The following is a 17,143-nucleotide window of genomic DNA, read 5'->3' as shown; positions in this document are numbered from 1 at the left end:
AATCTTCCCATCGATCTCCCATTGATGTGATACTGAGAAACTGTGTGGTCTCATAAGAATTACAAGCATAAAAACGCAAACATGATGAATTATTTACCTTGGCTTCAGATGTTGGGGGCGGGTGGTACATAGTGGTGGACAAAGACATAAACGAAGAGTTTAGACCTATTGTTAAAGGGAATCTCCTATTTAAGGAAATGTATTTATTTAGCAGTTTCACAAGTAGCTTTACATCAACAATGCAATGAAGTTACTGTGAAAATCCCCTAGTCGTCACTCTCCAGCAAATTGTGAATAGTGTTATTGATTGTGTATAATGCAGTGTTGCTTGCATCAGAGATAGTATGTAACACAATAGTCCTTACATTGAAACTGTCTGATTCACATTTGAACTACTTACAGATATAATCATATTATTTAATCTGCACTTTATTAAGGCACATTAGAGGGTATATATTCAAAAATAGCAGGCTAACATTAATTAAGGACCATTTTTGAACTGGGGATCTTGATTAACAATCTTAGTATCATAAGAAATAGGAGCAGGAGTAGACTATTTGACTGAACGATTTTGCTCCACTGTTCACAGTTGATCTGGCTGAGGCTTTAACTCCAATTTTGCACCAATCCCCCCCGCTTGAAGATCAAAAATCTGTTTAGCTCAGTCTTGAAAATGTCCAATGACCCAACCTTCACTGCTCTCTGAGAAAGAGAATTCCAAAGACTAACAACCCCTTGAGAGAATAATTTCCTCCTCATACTGGAACTTTAATGGGAGATCCCATATTTTTGAATCATGCCCCTGGTTTATATTCTCCCACAAGGAAACAATCTGTTCAACTCTTCCTTATAAAACAACCGTTTCATCCCTGGAATCAGCCTCGTGAACATTGTCTACTGTCTCCAATGACAGTACAGACCAAAGTTGTACACAGTAATCCAGGTGCACCCTCAGCAATGCCCTGAACTGTAGTAGAAAGACTTCCTGCATTAAAACTCCATTGCCCTTACAATAAAGGCCAACATTATCTTCCTAATTACTTGCTGCAGCTGACCGCTAACATTTTATGATTCATATACAAGGACACCCAGATTCCTCTGGACCGCAGCATTCTGCTCTATCTCTCCATTAAACAATATTCTATTCTTCTATTTGTCCTGCCAAAGTGGACAACAACACATTTTCCCAAAACCATCTGCCAAATTTTTGGCCACTCCGCTAACCTATCTGTAACCTATCTTTCCTCTGATGGAGAAATCTAGCACGAGGGGGCATGGCTTTAAATTAAGGGGTGGTAGTTATAGGACGGATGTCAGGGGTAGGTTCTTTACCCAGAGGGTGGTGAGGGATGGAATGCCCTGCCTGCTGCAGTTGTAAATGCGCCTAGTTTGGGGGCGTTTAAGAGATCCGTGGATAGGTTTATGGACGAGAAGGGATTGGTTTAGGTTAGTGGGTCATTGTTTTGTAACTGGTCGGCGCAACATCGTGGGCCGAAGGGCCTGTTCTGCGCTGTAATGTTCTATGTTCTATGTAATCTCTCTGCAGACTCCTCACAACTTGTTATCCTGCTCAGCTTTGTATCATTAGAAAATTTGGTTGCAGTACACTTTGCCTCTTCATCCAAGTCATTAGTGTAGATTGTAAATAGTTCAGGCCCCAGCATTGATCCCTGCTGTATTCCATTAGTTATAGTTTGCCAACCTGTAAACAATCCATTTATCCTGATTCCATTTCCTGTTACTCAATCAAATGCTTTTCTCTATACCCTGTTACTATCTCCTTGATAATGGGTTCTAGTATTTTCTAAATGATAAATGTTAGCCTCTGGCCTGTAGTTTCCTGCTTTTGGCTTGCCTCCTTTCTTGAAAAGTGCTGTTAATGTGGCTTTGCAACCCACTGGGATTGCTTCAGAATCGAAGAAATTTTGGAAGATTACAACCAACGCATCTGCTATCTCTCTGCAGCCAATTCTTTTAAGACATTAGAATGCAGACCATTAAGTCCAAGGACAATCAGGAGCCAATATAGGACAGCAAACATAAGTGATAGGCAAATATGACCTACTGAGAATAAGGACATTGGCAGCAGAGTTTTAGATGACCTCAAGTTTACCAAGGGTTCAATGTTGAAAGCTGGCTTGGAGGGAGCTGGAGTAGTCAATACTAGAAGTAACAAATGATGAATGAGGGTTTCAGCAGCAGATGAGCAGAGGTAGGATCAGGGTCAGGCAAGTTAGAGATAGCAATAGTCGTTCTTAGTGATGGCGCAGGCATGTGGTGACAAGCTTACCTCAAGCTTAAATATCATATTGAAGTTGTGAACAGTCCCATTCAGACTCAAAAAACTGCCAGGGACAGAGCTAAAATCAGTTTCAAGGGAATGGAGCTATTAACACGGACTGAAGCCAATGACTCTGGTGTTACCAATATTTAATTTGAGAAAATTTCCTCTGATTAAATACCAGATGACAATGGAGGAACTAAAGAGGTGACGGTAAGGTTTGATGTCACAATCTGGCCAGTTAGCAAATTGCCAGTGCATGTACGGCATTTCCATGCAAGTGCTTTTTCTGGCATGGAGTGTCAGATGGCGCATGCCAGTGGCATTGCTCAACCCCCACTTGGAGGACCTGAGGCTTCTGCAGCATGAGCTGCAGATGTGCTACGGAGACAAATTTCTCAGACCAACAGACTTAAAGTAGGACGAGAAATGCAATGTTTCCCAAACTGTTGGCTAGCTATCTGTTTAGGGTTGGTTATCAAAACGAAGGCAAAATAAATCAAATTCTGCATCATAGCAAATGGTTCCTGTGTTGTTAGGGCAACAGCTGAGTCATCTATGGGAGGGAATTGGTTGGTATTTTGGATGTTAACATTCTGGATGTTTACCTGTGCTGAATGCCTCCCTGGGCAAACTGAAGTCACGCTAATGCTTCACAGTACTCCACCGAATGGATTGCTTTACTTCCAGCAGTACAGTTAAAATATCACTACGCCAAACATACGTAAAAAACATTGGAAGAAGAACAAGTGGCGCCACAACACATTGCAAACTGGCAATTTGTATTAAAGCTCATTGGTTTACATTATAAAGTATGAATTCAGCACAGAAAGCATATTCCGGGATGTGTGGCAGAGATGACAAGCTCTCAGGGCACATTGTCATTAACATGTAAAATTGACAGCAAATTCTCCATCCACATATACACAACTAAATGTCGAAATCCAGATGTTACTGATTCTCCAATCCTCCATAGGCAATCTGCTATTGCAGATTTTAGCCAGCGATTTGATCAACTATCGTCCCTGGAGATACCATTGAAAATGCTATGCCTCATTGAATGAGATGTAACTGAGATTGTAAAGGAGCACCAAATCAAAATTATTGCTGAAGAACCTCATTCACTCATAATAACATGTAAAAATGCCACGGCTTTATATTTTTCATTCCATTTAACATTTCTGATATTTTAGTATCTAACTTAATTACATACGTGTGTTCCCATCTTTATTTTGCTTTTTGTAAAATGATTAAAAAATGAGTTGGAATCTGTACTTTTTACTTCACACTCTGAGAATTCTTCAAGCTGTCTGGCTGAGCCACCAGCTTGATCGCTTGTCTGGCTCTGGATAATCCTGGTGGAATTCTCTCATGCCCTCGTCGGCACGTTCAATGAGACAGGAGTGAAAGTATTTGGTGAGAGATCTGATGGGGTTAAAAAAAAATCACAAGTTTAAAAATCACATAAGCTGCAAGCTGAACCTCACTGACACTGGGAAACAGATGTGCAAATGACAGATTTTGATTAAGGTAACACTCAAGGACTATCTAATCAAATGATGTGCAGCTGTAGTTCATGTCTGCCCATTAGAACAAGGAACAATGGAAAGAGAGGTTGTGATACCATTGGTTAGAGATACAGCTATCATCGCTTGATGATATAACATGCGCAAGTTTTAATTGGACATTACACCCTTATGTATGCATGATGTACCATAAGTATGATTGGATACTGAAACTAATATGCATTTGGCTAATAGGATGCAGGTGAAAGCCTGATTGTCCATGCTCAATTTTCCACAGTGTCAGTGGGAGAACACACCACTATGAAACGTGGTATGCAGATGCCAGGACCCACCTGGTGCTGCCTGCGGAGTTCAGGATGGAGGCCAACGGCAACACTGCACCCAGAATACCACAGCAGTGTGGAGGTGGTAGGTGACAGAGGGGGAGTGGAGCATCTGCAGATGAAGCTTACAGATTCAGTATTCTGGAGCTCGTCCATCTGCCTGTTCCAGGAGGTCCACCTTCTTTCTCTAGAGGTCCATGTTCTGGCCTCAGAGTGCTCCCAGAAATCCATCTTCACTTTTAGGAGTTCTTCTTTCTTTAATGCTGGGTCAGTGATGTTGGGCACCTTTTCAGTATAGCACCCAAATAGGACAGCGGACTACATGCCATTAGGCTTGCCCCGCCATGGAAAATGGTGCACAAACTCCCGGTGTTTACTTAATGAGGTTGGTGCCTGAAGATTTGGCTTGGGGAACTCTCTACATTCCTGCCCTGCCATGGGATTTGGTCCCAGTATGGGAGAATTTGCACCCTACAGATCCCATGTTGATGGTCCCTGCCCCACTAAAATTTTGTGGTCAGCTTTTCTCAAGGTCAGCAGCAAGCACTATTCCTTCAGCACTAACCACAACTTCCAGACAAGCAAGTGGTGTGGTACGATGCCAAGAATTGTTAATTTTTAGGGTTTAATGTAAACTGTATCCAATGAGTAACAGCACTAAACTTTCAACAAACCTCATTAAAAACTGCATTATCACCTCCAGAAATGTAGTCAATTCCCTCACATTGCCATTGTAACTTCAGCAGGATCTCTGTTTAAATATATATACAGGGTGACCATCAAAACTGTGGTGGTGGAGTAAGAGTAGTTTCAAGAAAATTCAATCCATACATACTCACAAGCTCATTGTTATTCAAGCAACTGCTTTTGAAGGACAATAAATAAATTGGACAGGAGCCAAGAATAGCTTAAGAAGAAAAAGTGTGTCATTGTTATTGAAGTCAATGTGTTTCTGTATCTGATCTGACTGCCATCTGTTCAAACATTCGACCAGCTTGTAAGCAATGGGAAACTAACAGCATGGAATGAAAGCTGTTGGCAACTTCTAACACGCCACACCGAAAGCTTGCACAATAGCAAAATATTTGTATATCCTTTGTTTTATTCTTTCATGGGATGTGGGTATCACTGGCTAGGGCAGCATGTATTGCCCATCCCTAACTACCCTAAAGGGGGCATTTAAGACTCAACTACATTGATGTGGCTCTGGAGTCACATGTAGGCCAGACTAGGTAAGGATGGCAGATTTCCTTCCCTGAATGGCAATGTGAGGGAATTGACTACATTTCTGGAGATGATAATGCAGTTTTTAATGAGGTTTGTTAAAAGTTTAGTGCTGTTACTCATTGGATACAGTTTACATTGGTGAACCAGATGGGTTTTTTGTGACAAGTGACAATGATTTCATGGTCATCATCAGATATTTAATTCCAATATTTAAAATCTGACTGAGTCTGTCATGGTGGGATTTGAACCCAAGTCTCCCTGGGGGTGAAATTTTAAGAGATTTCTTTCTAAGGGTTCAGCTAGCGTAAAAACGGGAGAATTCCTGATTTGTTTTTCGGGTGAGTTTTCACTTCCAATCTTATGCGCTTAGTCATTGAAAAGAATGGGCCAGACCATTTCTAGCCACTTGAGGTAGTGGGTGGGACAGACTCACCAGGCAGTTGCAGCTCCAATTGGAACCATAAACTGGGCATGTGCAGAGAAAGCTCATAAATAGCGGTTATTCTAAAAGAAACCCCTCACCCCCCCTCACCCCCGCCACCCCCACTCACCCCCCGCCATCCCCCCACCCCACCACCCCCCCCAACCACACAGGCCCAGGTATCCTCTCTTCCCCTCCCCCCAGGAAAGTCAGGAACTCCCACATTACTGACCTCTTTACACCCCTCCCCAAACACCAGCCCCCTATAGTATACGGCCCCCTCATCACCACCCTGCCCTGATTGCTGAGAGCATGGCCCTCTCTCTCTCCTGCCCCCTGATCATCACAGAGGCACATTCCACGTGCCCCACCCTCCCCTCCACCCAGACAGCTTCATAAAAACCCCAAGGATAAACAGAGAAGCAAACAGTGCAGGAAGAAATGGTCTTGAGGAAGACAGCCCCCAGATTTTCCGATGAAGATCATGTCAGGTTGCTGGAGGCGGTGGAGGGAAAGTGGGACACCCTCTTCCCTCCAGCAGGACACTGCCCCAGAGAAAGAGATGGAAATGCAACCTGGGAGATGGTGGCAGCATGTGTTAGTGCCACGGCACTGTCCAGGAGGACTGGAAATCAGTGCCGCAAGAAACTGAATTAACTCACTGGGGAGCAAGGGTGAGTGTTTAACCTCATCCAGCATCTTCCCCCTAAAGATCTCCCAGATTCCCCCCATTCCCAGCATTCTGCATGTTTCCAGCCCCTGACCCCCAAGCGAATCACAACCCTTGCCCTCTGATGGCCATCCCCTGATGCCCTTCTGTCCCCACAGGAGAAGAACCCATAATCGCCAGGAGAGGGCAAAGACAGATGATGGTATGCCTGACATCTGGGCCTTCACTCCCTGGGCACTGGAGATTGTGGGAAAGGAGGGGGCCAAAGCTTTAGTGACAGCATGATCAGGCTGGAGCATAGCAGCAAGCACCTGCCAATCCTCCACTTGTTGGAAATATCTCAAGTAAGTTGATTCTTCTCTAGGTTCCTCCAAGTCCAGATTCTTCTCTCTCTCTCCCTGCACTTAACCTTCTGCTCTATGCTGCAGGAAGGGACCCCAACTCACCCGGGCCACCTGGCCTCACGACTCCCAGTGCTGCTCCCACCCATTCAGCCCCTGACAGCTTGGAAGGCTTCTCAAAGGAATCCGATGATGGGATCTCTGAGGCTGGCAACAGTTTCACATCAGCTTCTACCTTGCAGTTTACCATCCCAGAGACTCTCACACTGGTGGGTCAAGTTAGCAGCGAGGCATCTGGGTCACTCTCTGGTGTACATGGCACATCTGCTGTTGTACATGGCATGGTGGAATGGACTTCCGAGGCCTCTCGCACATGGGGGCCTGCCAGAGGTGAGGACTCAGCTGAGCCCAGGCTACATGCTGGGCCTCTGCGATCACTTCTCCCTGAGCTGCTGGAGATCCAGCAACAGAGCCAGGGAATTCAGCAGGGGCTGATAGCAACACTGAGCTGCCTGTGAGGCTGTTGGGGGAGTCCCAGACCTTTCAAGTGGACAAGATATTGCCTGATTTACGTGGTTCCCAGGCCAACACTGCAAAGATTGCAGTGAAAATGGGGCAGAAAATCTTCACCATGAGTGGCAGGCTCCAAGCGTTAGCCAAATCACAGCAGGCCATGACTGAGTCACAGCTGGCCTCAACTGAGGGCTTCAACAGGTTTTTCAAAGTTCTGTGGCCCATGATTGAGGGGCTTGAGAGCTTGCAAGTGACCTAGATGGGCAGTGCCATGATCCAGCGGGCTATGGCAGCAGCCTTTGAGAACGTGGCCAACTCACAGAGGGTCATGGCTGAGGGCTGTAGAGCATGCCCCAGTCTCAGAGGACACTTCCTGTTGACATTGACAAGGTGGCCCGCAACTCAGAGGACCATCGCTGAGGGCTTGCCTACCATGGCACAAATGCAGGTGGTCCTCCAGGACGCAAAAAGGGGCGCCACTCCTGCTCGTCGGATCACTCCCAATTGTCAGCCATTGTCTCCACTTCCAGCATGAGTTCCAGGTTATTACCACTCGCTATGTAAATAAAGGTTCTTCCTCACATTAACTCCTGCATGCCTTGCCAATACCTGTTTGTGCCCTTGTGTCCCCAAGTTTTTGTCACATTCAATAAAAGGAACAACTTTTTTTTGTCTACCTTATAGTAACCTGTCATAGTCTTGTACAAATTGTCCCCAACTTCCTTTGCTCCAAGGACAACAATCCCAACTTCTCCAACATAATCTTGCAGCCACAATCCTTCACTCTTGGAATCATCCCAGTAAATCACCTCTGCAGCTTCTCAAGGATCCCCAAATTCTTCCTAGTGTGGTGAGCAGAACTGCATGCAATATTCTAACTGTGGCCTAACCAGAGTTTTACAAAGATTCATTCTAACTTCAATGCTTTATACTTGTTACCTCTATTTATGAAGCCTAAGCTTTGTTAACTACTCTGTCAATATGTTCTGTCACCTTCAAAGATCTATGAGCATGGAGCCCAAATCCACTTGTCCCTGCACACTCTTTACAACTGCATCATTTAATATATACCGTCTTTTCTTGTCTGCCAAAATGTATTAACTTACTTCTCTGCATTAATTTGCATCAGCCACTTGTCTGCCCATTCTAGCTAGCATAACTATTTCCCCTTCTCACTGTTTGCCACATCCCCAAGTTTGGCATCATCAGAAAATGTTTAAATTTCACTCTATTCCAATATTCAAGTCATTTATAGATATCAAAATATCTGTAGTTTCAGCACTGATGCTCGGCAAACACTGCTGTCTGCCATACTCCAGTCTGAAATGCAATTTATCATGGCTCACTGTTTTGTGTTCTGATGCCATTTTTTTAATCAAAGCTGACATGAACCCTCCTATTCCTGAGTTCCAATATTGTTGACCAACCTTGGATAGACAACATTCAACACATTGCCCTCATTAACCTGCTCTATTGATTCATCAAATAGTTCAGCTACAATAGTCAAATATGATTTGCCTTTTCCAAATCCGCACTGTAAATCTTTAATCAAATCAAACCTCTCCAAATGCCAGACGTCTGAAACAGGTGTCTTCAGAATCTGGGCAGGTGTCAAGCCAGGCGGTGTGATAATCCCCAACCGATTTACATATTACCTGTTGTTGATTATTCATTTCAAAATCAACTGCTCCCTGGTGTCAATAATAAATACCATCTAGATGGAAAACTCTAACCTCAGTTGCCTCTGTGCCAAAATTAAACTTGCCACCATAAAAACATGATCTTCAGGTTGAAGACGATGCTCATCACCAGATCTGAAAGCCTCTCTTGATCACTTCAATTCTGCAGAAAAGAGACTTGGCTTGTCGCTGAATGGGCGCCGCACCTGCGCAAAGATATTTTGGCCTTGGAGGGAGTGCAGAGGAGGTTTACTAGGCTGATGCCGGAGTTGAGGGGGTTGAGCTATGAGGAGAAGCTGAATAAACTAGGCTTGTACTCGTTAGAGTTTAGAAGAATGAGGGGAGATCTCATTGAGACATATAAGATGATGAATGGGATGGATAGGATAGAGGTGGAGAGACTCTTCCCGCTCAAAAAAACAGTAGGACTAGGGGGCACAGCCTCAAGATAAAGGGGGGGCGTTTTAGAATGGAGTTGAAGAGGAACTTCTTCACTCAAAGGGTGGTGAATCTCTGGAATTCTCTACCCGTTGAAGTGGTGGCGGCTGCCTCGCTAAATATTTTCAAGAAGCGGGTTGATGGGTTTTTGATAAGAGAGGGGATTAAGGGTTATGGGGAGAGGGCCGGAAAGTGGAACTGAGCCACGACAGATCAGCCATGATCTTATTGAATGGCGGGGCAGGCTCGAAGGGCCAGATGGCCTACTCCTGCTCCTATTTCTTATGTTCTTATGTCACTAAAACAAAACTCATATCAAGCCACACCTAGTCAGCCAAATATTCCGCCTCCAATATACTTCTCACACCTTCACAGTCACCTGCCTCAAAAGGTCACCATTGAGATGGAGATCCAACACTAAGTCCACTGCGTCAGTTCAGCAACAACCTCCACAAGTCAACACAAGTCTAAGTGTACAGAGCAGCTGTCCTCACTACACTCATATACTACAGTGAGAACTGGACTGTGTATGAGTGATACATAAGACTGCTGGAGAAATCCTATTAGCAATGTCTCTGCCACGCCCTCTGGATTCTAGGGACGGCTACTGAACAAACACTTGCATTCTTCAAGCCAAGTCCACAAACATTGAGACAAAAGTCCTGCAAAATTCAACTGGCCACAATGTCCACATGGCTGAAAGTCACCACCCCATCAAGTCCTACTCTTTCAACTTTTATATGGACAATCTTCCAGGGAAGGGCAGAGAAAATGCTTCAAAGACTCCAAATCTCTCCTGGAGGTGCAGAAGTATTGAACTTAATGACAGGGAGGAGCCTGCTGTCAATCACTCAAGGTGATGACAATTTGTCCATCTGTCTGCCATGCTGATTCCCAACACCTTAAATGATGAGGCAGAGTGACAGCAGGGAAAGAAAGAAAATCCTGCGCTTTGGATCCCACTACCTTACGTGACATCCTTCCACATGTGCCCAAAGATCTTTGGGTTGAAAACTGGCCAGTCAGTCACATGGCTGAAGCCCAGGACTTATTCTGCAATCAAGCCACAACCAACGGCATTTCCGTTCCAGGTTTCTGCCTTCCCTTTTAAGCTAACTGACATTCTGTTATCACACTTCCTCTTTGCCAAACTTTCTTACGATTCACTTCCCCTGTCAACTTTGGCCTGGTTCTTGCTTCAAGAATTCACAGAATCCCTACAATGCAGAAGGAGGCCATTCAACCCATCAAACTTGCACTGACAACAATCCCACCCATGCTCTAATGTGTAACCCCATGTATTCACCCTGCTAAGTCCCCCTTGATGCTAAGGATTAAGTTAGCATGGCCAAACAACCTGACCCACACATCTTTGAGTAATGGGAGGAAACCGGAGTACCTGCAGGAAACGCATCAGACACGGAGAGAACAGCAAACTTCACACTGACAGAGACGCAAGGCTGGGATTGAACCTGGGTCCCTGACGCTGTGAGGCAGCAGTGCTAATCACTGTGCCACCCAACATGCATCATGGGCCACCTTTTCATTTTGTAATATCCTTTCCTAAGTCTTTCAAAGAGTCCTGGCCTTGGTTCCCTTCCTTCCTGTCTTGTTGAGATGTACCTGACCAATAGCCCATAGACCACAATTAGTAAGGAAAGGCAAAAACACCTCCTCTACGATCATCTTGAATGCTGGTGACCCAAAAGGCTGTGTTCTCAGCCCTCTACTATACTACTTATACACCTATGACTGTGTGGCCAAATTCCCCTCTAACTCAATTTTCAAGTTTGCTGATGACAGCAGTGTAGTGAATCGGAACTCAAAGAATGATGAGACAGAGTACAGGAATGAGATAGAGAATCTGGTGAACTGGTGTGACAACAATAAGCTCTCCCTCAATATTAACAAAATAAACGAAATTGTCATCGACTTCAGGAAGCGTAGTAGAGAACATACTCCTGTCCACATCGATGGAAACAAAGTAGAAATGGTCGAAAGCTTCAAGTTTTTAGGAGTCCAGATCACCAACAACCTGTCCTAGAACCCCAACGTCAACACTATAGTTAAGAAAGCTCACCGATGCCTTGACTTTCTCCAAAGACTAAAGAAATTTGGTATGTCAGCTACAACTCTCACCAATTTTTACAGATGCACCATGGAAAGCATTCTTTCTAGTTGTATCACAGCTTGGTATGGCTCCTGCTCTGCCCAAGACTGCAAGAAACTACAAAAGGTTGTGAATGAAGCTCAATCCATCACGCGAACCTGCCCCCCATCCATTGACTCTGTCTACACTTCCAGCTGCCTCAGCAAAGCAGCCAGCATAATTAAGAAACCCACACACCCTGGACATTCTCTCTTCCATCCTCTTCTGTCGGGAAAAAGGTACAAAAGTCTGAGGTACGTACCAACTGACTCAAGAACAGCTTCTTTCCTGCTGCCATCAGACTTTTGAATGGACTACTTCACATTGTTGACCTTTCTCCACACCCTAGCTACGACTGTAACATTGCATTCTGCACTCCCTCCTTTCCTTCTCTATGGATGGTATGCTTTGCTTGTACAGTGCGCAAGAAACAAAACTTTTCACTGTATACTACTACATGTGACAACAAGTCAAATTAAACCTGAAACATCACCTTAAAAATCACCCATTGTTCAACTGTAAATTTTCCTGTCAGTCTTTTTAACATAAAAATCTAAAACATACAAATTAGGATACATTACATCCAGATAATTTTATCAAGCTTAGAACCCATTTTAATAGCACCTTGCTTACATTTGGTTTAATTTTATGTTGACTATCTCAACAGAATGATTTCTTAGATTCTTTTAACAGTGTCTGAAAATACTTACCTCTGTAGTAACCATATTTGTTTTATCAAGAACCACTTTGAAATGACATCCCATTTTACTCTGCATTCGATATGTTTAAAAAATTTTGAGTAGATATACTAAACCATTGATTAGTTTGTAAAGGCTGTGTGTTATATCACATATAAGATTTCAACAGATGTGAAATCTTTACTGCAGGAACCAGGTCAAGTGATCAAAGCACATTTATGTCCATACTTATATAGTCAGCTCTAGGTGTATGTAGATTTGATGTCATGCTGATAAGGTATGTCATGCTTTTAATTAATAGATAATATGACTAAATATTTGTTCCAACTAATTCAACTACCAGCGCATTAACCTATTTCACTTGGATTCACACTGAATTAAGAAATTGCTATTCAGTAAAAAAAAAAGTTTGAGAGATCAAATAAAATGCAAAATAAAATGTGTTATTTCAAACAATAATGAAGTTAAGTCAAGCATACTCAACTCAGGGCTAAATATTTTCATGGACTATCTTAACAATGTTAATTATTCTGTCATGGAATCCATATGGCTAAATCATACATGAAAGAAATGTTAACAAACTGATTAGAAGCAGATTATAATTTGTATTTTCAAGTATGGTTAGAATATTTTTGTGCTACATTTTAGGTGTCTTTTTTTTAATATAGAGTTTATTTGATTTTAAAATGTTTTGATTTGACACAGAAATTATCTCCTGAAGTGGAAGGTTCTGGATTCATCATGAATTCCTCGCGCCAACATTTCTGATCTAGTAAATTTAAACAGTGTGTCAAACTTTTGTTTCTTGTACACTTCCTTGCAACCATACAGTTACTGGGCAATAGTGACAAATTCTTGAAGGGGAGGGAATTGCAGGAGTATGGGAAAAAAGCAGTGACATTTGATTATCTTCAAAGAGCCAGCAAACACAATGATGGGCAAAATAGCTTCCCTTAGTGCTGTAAAACTCAATATCAAAGTGCTTGTGCCATAACTGACAAAAAAAAACTGACTTTCAAATTAGGATAAATATAAGAGAAATGCATCTACTTTTTAAAGATGCTAATGGTTCAACAATAATACATGAAGTGAACGTGGTTCTAAATATTCTGCATTATTAATTATCTATTCAGGTTGCTGTCTGATGCAGTCAGATGTTTCCAAGGATAACCATTGCTTCAGGCCATTACAATATTGCCTGCAGGCATAAGCTGCGTTGAAACATAATAGTTGGCTTGGAAACTGCTCCTGTACACAAGCCAAAGTATTATTTATCTTTTTAATGTACAATACATTTTAACCATGTAACCACTTATTTTATATTACTGACTATAAATCAGCTGTGGTGTGTCCATGTGTGCAGACTTTGTCTCGTGGTGGGAATATGGAATATTGAGTTGAAAGAAGAAGCCCGAGATCAAAGTCGGCTTAGGGACTATGTAGTACGGGCATGGAGGAATGCACGATGGGTCATAGGCATGATTAGCCGAGGCACAATCTTGCTAGGATCAGCAAGTTTTGAAAAACAGACTGAAAACTGCAGAAGTGCTTGCCTCAGACTATGAGAAAGACAAACCCTTTTTGCTCATTAGAGTTAATAAACCTGTCCTCTCCTGGCCCTTTCGGATTGATATCTGTTCAGAAGGTAACAAGTGAAGCTAAATTGCTATGATTATTCAAGCGTGAGCCTTGAAATTTCGTCAAAGGGGACTAAACAGAAGATGTCTGGAGAAAGCATGGAAAAGGAGAGTAATATAATTGAAAACCATTTAAATAGACTGAAAACAGATACTGTTGGAGCAAACTCAATGTAAAGAAAGAACGCACACAAACGGTCATTTGGACTTGGAATGTCAGCTGTTTTCTCTCCTTACAGATGCTGCCAGACCTGCTGAGATTTTCCAATATTTTCTCTTTTTGGTTTCAGATTCTAGCATCCGCAGTACTTTGCTTACATCATGGTGCATTGGTTAGAGTGGGCTGGTTTAGAAGCCTTGAATGAAGGGTTTACTAGCAGATTGATCACCAAAGCCGACTCTGGCCCATAGGGAGACAGTATTATCTTGAGCATGTACTGTTGCTTAGTGGTTCATTAAGGTGAATCACATTTAGTGGAACAATAGCCAAGTTGTTCTGTGCCACTGATATTCAAAATAGAGGCTGGCCAAGAGGGGTATTGCATCTATATTCTGCCACACAAAAATCCACACTATCAAAAAGGCAACTCAGTCCGGCTCAAGTCTTAATGTCAGATATGATGAAATTAATCTCCAAATGGAAATAATCTAATTGTCAAATCATTTATCTCAAGACAATACTCTCATTGGTCTTTATGCTCAATATTTAATAAAGTTAGCAATACATAGTTTCAGAATTTATAAAAGGTAGCTGTAAATTAGTTAAAAAATACCTTCATTTTCTAATTCGCAAAGAGTTTTTTGGCAAAATGGCACTATACTATATTTTTTCACTATAAACTTCATTTTCAGCATCAATTTTGAGGTGTAGGCTAATATTCAATTACTGCACAAAATTGCAACACTATCAACCATATTTGTTCCGTCTACATTTTAAAACATCTTGTCAGAAAGACTGAAGGATTACACAACGCTAAAGCAGCATTAAATATACAGTTTTCAATCTTAGCAAAAAGGTTAGTGGCTCCTCTTTCTTGTTTGGATAAATAAAAAATATTTATTATTCAGCAAGCCTGTCATCTTAGCTCCTCAAAGAATGACTCCAATAACCTGCCTTTTGTTATGAAGTGTTGCATTAAATGTTATTTTATGTCCTCAGCTGGACATACATGTGTCTTGAATTTTTTGAAAAGCACACTTTTTTGAACAAAGGATACTGACTACAGCAGCTTCTATACTCCATTTGCTAAGGACATAAACCACATTTATGAAGGTACAGGTTTACAGACTTCAGAGAGAGGGAGATCATGTGATCCAGCTCATGGTTATAAAAACACTACCAGATTTTTGAACATTCAAAGAGAGACTGTCAGAAGGACAACAGCATTACCCCACCGCTCATTCTCTTGAAACGTTTCTCGTCAAAGCAGAACTAGCTGTGATTTTAAAAACCCACCAGAAGACCTCATTGCTGCAAGCTGAAACTTCCGCATCAATATCACTGGCTGGAATTTTCTGGCTATTCTCACAGGCAGGATCTTCCAATTCCACCAACAGCGAACCACTGCCACAAGTTTCCTGAGATAAAGGGTGCACAGAACAGGAAATCCCATTGGCAGCAATGAGATCTTCTGAACCCACTGCCATCTAATGTCCCTTTGCCACCGTAAAACACACTGCAGGGGCAAAGTAAAATCCTGCTCACTGTCTGCAGTGAGAAAGCCCAAGAACTAGTAACTACTGTGGAAAGGAACTCTTCAGCTGTAAAGCACCTGGACACTCAACAAGTATTTTTATTCCTGATTTTACTTGTTACTTGGCCAAGTTCTGAATATCTGATACTCTGTAAATTTCTCTGTCTTATTTTTGAATGTTTTGATGCTTTGGAAGGATAGCCAGGGTGGTCTGGAGAGGTTTATATTTGCATTAGTGGGTAGTTAGATGTATTTGTATAATTTAAATCTTTTGTTAATACTTTCAGCACCTTTACCTGATTGAACTTTAGTAATAAAAGAAACCCTTCACCTATTAACTTAAGGAACATGACTGGCCTATTTATTGCGCCAAGCTATACACAGTTTAATATTTGTTAAGTTGTCAATATCACCTCCCTTGTAATTTCAAACTCTCAGGAGCGAGACAGTTCAGGAGTGAGACAAAGAGAGGAGTTGGCTCACATCTGCAGATTTGTTCGTAACACTGCATGTGTACCTTAAGGTATTGGGGTTTGGCCTCCTTGTGTAAAAAGTACACTCCTGGCCATTCTGGCTTCCAGCAGCAGATGGAGTACCAGTGGGAAACTCCTTGTTACTAATTTAGAATGTTCTTTCAACTGAAGCACTAGAACCACATGGCTAACTATCCTCTGTCAAGTCCGTGGGTGTAAAATGGTGATGTGAGTTGTGTGCTGAAATCCTTAACCAAGCAAAAAAAATTTTCTTGGCAAATGCAATAAAAATCCAGCAGGGATTATTTCAGAAGAGTGAGAAAATTCTAAATCAAGAGCACCTGAAGTCATGCGATAGGAGGAAAACAAAAATGAGACTTTGTCAGTAACTATAATCTCTTTTTCCACAGAACAGCTTAAATGGTAAGCATGGACAGCATCAAATGTAACTTCAATGAAAGTTCCTTTCATCCCATGTTGTGTTTAGATTTTTCTTCCCTACAAGGCACGCTGCATACTGTGTAAAGTAATTGTTGCTAAGAAACAACGCCTGTCCTCTTATTTTATTGCCCAGGGCCCTGCTATAATACATATTGAGAGGCCAGTTGGCACACAAGAGACACAGATTGATTGTATTAAGTACAGGGATTTGCTGAGCGGCTATGGTGCTGAACCATCATTCCTCTGCCATCCCTACTTGCAAATCCTTGATAAGAAGATCAGCAGGCATCCAAAACTACATCAGCATATATAAACTGTTAAAGAAAATAGCATCTACAGTCCAGATATACACTGGAGCAGAAGTGGGCACAGCAAGCTGCACAACTGACAACTAATTTGCAAGCAGCCACCTTCAGAATACCATGATACATTAATTAATTTTAAAGAAGTTAATTCCCCATGTGCATAATACCTGTATTGTTAGATCATCACTTTGAAAGCCTCCAGTGGAGTCCCTAAATGCAAAAGATTTGCGGAGGCAAGATTCTCTTCAGAATAGCATATAAGATGGAACAAGCTTAAATAATTGTTCCAAAAGCCCTATGATTCTCAAATTAGCTACGATGAGGTCC

The 17,143-nt window shown here is 42.2% G+C and overlaps 1 protein-coding gene across 1 annotated transcript in view; it reads right to left on the bottom strand.

Moving 5' to 3' along the window:
• itm2cb (integral membrane protein 2Cb) overlaps window positions 1-17,143 on the bottom strand; it is a 51,306-nt gene that overhangs the window by 18,904 nt on the left and 15,259 nt on the right. The window lies entirely within an intron of this gene.

This window comes from Carcharhinus amblyrhynchos, chromosome 3, assembly GCF_965287045.1.
Source record: "Carcharhinus amblyrhynchos chromosome 3, sCarAmb.v2.hapA, whole genome shotgun sequence".
NCBI lineage: Eukaryota > Metazoa > Chordata > Chondrichthyes > Carcharhiniformes > Carcharhinidae > Carcharhinus > Carcharhinus amblyrhynchos.
This window is presented reverse-complemented; position numbering and strand designations above follow the sequence as displayed.